This window comes from Alosa alosa, chromosome 7 (genome assembly GCF_017589495.1).
Source record: "Alosa alosa isolate M-15738 ecotype Scorff River chromosome 7, AALO_Geno_1.1, whole genome shotgun sequence".
NCBI lineage: Eukaryota > Metazoa > Chordata > Actinopteri > Clupeiformes > Clupeidae > Alosa > Alosa alosa.
Window position 1 is genome coordinate 13229213 of NC_063195.1, and position 2500 is coordinate 13231712.

The 2500-nt window shown below is 39.9% G+C and overlaps 1 protein-coding gene across 1 annotated transcript in view; it reads right to left on the reverse strand.

Moving 5' to 3' along the window:
• Positions 1–2500, reverse strand: part of LOC125298240 (mycbp associated protein) — a 57430-nt gene that overhangs the window by 17102 nt on the left and 37828 nt on the right. The window lies entirely within an intron of this gene.

Consider the following 2500-nt stretch of genomic DNA (forward strand, 5'->3'; position numbering starts at 1 on the left):
CACGCACACACACAGACACACATATAAACAGATATAAACAGATACCATAAACAGTCAAAAACAGATACACACCAAAACATATAATACACAAGCACAAATGCGTGCGCACACACACACACACATAGAGTACACACATACAAACACACACACACACACACTCACACAGAGATGTACACATGTGGTTTCAAAAGCACAGCCACAAACATCAATATCTGGGCATATATTCTCAGATACACACACATACACAGACAAACACATACAGGCAGAGAAACCCATCATCAATATCCCAAACACAATTACAAGGGAACAACAATACAAAGGGTCACTGAGGCCTTGTATTCATCTATGAGTACATTTTCTGTGTGTGTGTGTGTGTGTGTGTGTGTGTGTGTGTGTGTTGTGTGTGTGTGTGCGAGGTGTGTGGTGTGTGTGCGAGGTGTGTGGATCATCCGGCTATTTTTAGAATGGCAAGAAAGGCTGTTTCCTGGTCTTGCCATCTTCTCCCTCTTTTCAGATCAAAATGAACAGATAAAGGCTACGCTGGGAGTGCAACACTGCGTGTTCTGTTCTTATAATATATCTATAAAGCAAGAAGCATCTGTGTGTCTGTGGCATGCATATCTCTCAGACCGTTTGTCAGACTGATTTCACGTTGTTTGAATAAGAAATGCAAAAGATATTGTTAAATATATCGGTAAAAGAAGCACATTGGCTTTCGCCGCTAGCCACTCCCCCTCCCACACAGCACTGTACTGTAAGCTACCAGTGAGGATAGAAGCAGGGCTTTGGCAGAACTGGATCAGTGTAGGTTACACGGGTAAAAACGTAACATGTCTGACCTCAACAATAAAGTGAACTCCGCAGATTTTGCAACAACACGCCAACACACACAGGTATGCAGTGGCTCTTCAAAATGACGTAAAAAATGATGTGCAATAAACGGACACTTCGAATAACCCAGGCTACTTTGGACTGTCTTTAGACTTTGAATAAGCAAACGGCAGTTCCAACTGCAAGGTCCTACACTGAAACGAGCGATAATGGTCCCGAATTAAAGAACTTCTCAGAATGCCACACATGCAAAGCATAACCAGCGACAAGCAACGAGTGGCAGACAGAGTGTGATGTCACTTATATGAATAGCCCAGGCTACTTTGGACTGTCTTTAGACTTTGAATAAGCAAACGACAATTCCAACTGCAAGGTCCTAAATTGAAACGAGCGATAATGGTCCCGAATTAAAGAACGTCTCAGAATGCCACACATGCAAAGCATAACCAGCGAAAAGCAACAAGTGGCAGACAGAGTGTGATGTCACTAATAGGCCACCAGAGACTGTTTTTGAGTCACACCGTTGCAAATTTCATATGATGCATCATTCCACAAAATGGTTTGTTTTCTCCATCATCAAGATATTCAATAGGCTAAGCATATAGCCTTGACTCAAAACAGCTGTTAGGATTATATCATTTTGATTTGTAAAACATGTCACGTGAGGCCATGCTTAAATTCTGCTCACTGCACATTTATTATATTATTACTGTATATTATCTGTAGGCCTATTCATTATTGAATGCTTACCTGGAATTATGTTTTTCCCTATCCTATTTTTAAAGCAGGCCAACCTGCAGGCATGTACATGTAATTGGGCTACAGGAATAGCATGTTTGAACGGGCACTGCACTAGTAATAATAATAATAATAATAATAAGAAGAAGAAGCTTTATTTGTATAGCACATTTCATACACAGAATGCAGCGCAAAGTGCATTTGGAGCATTTAGCACAACAATAGAGAGAAAAGGGGAAAAAAGATATTTCAGAGATAGATACAACACATACAATACAATTAATGTATGTGCTCTCTCTTCTTGGTCTTAGTTAAAAGTCTAGCAGCAGAGTTCTGTATGCGTTCCAATTTCTTTATATGCTTTTTTGGGAGACCAGTAAAAAGTGCATTGCAGTAGTCTAACCTACTAGTGATAAAGGCATGAATTCATTTCTCTGCATCTTGTGTTAAAAAGCCACACTTTGGCAATGCTTCTCAGATGGAAATAAGCTGTCTGGGTAACTTCACTCATATAGGGTTTGAAGCTTAACTCTGCATCTAAGATGACACATAGGTTTGTTACTTTTGATTTGACTCGGTGTGCCAGGTTCCCAGGCCAAAATTACTAAGAACGGTGTCTCACTTTGATTTTGGTTTTTATTGTCATTTAGCTTTAAAAAATGTTGCTCATTCACTGGTTAATGGAGGCTAAGCATCTGGGTTAGTTGGCTCATCAGAAATATATGATTGGGCATCATCTGCATATCTTTGGAAGTTTACATTATGCTAACATATAATGTTTCCTAACAGAAGCATATATAGGGAAAAAAGCAGAGGACCAAGAGTGCATACAGTATGCTGCAACAATTAGCTTCCAGTATAATCAATATAACCGGCTACACCAGAAATCATAGCGGCACTCACATTCCAAAAAATTAGATCGGGCATCCGC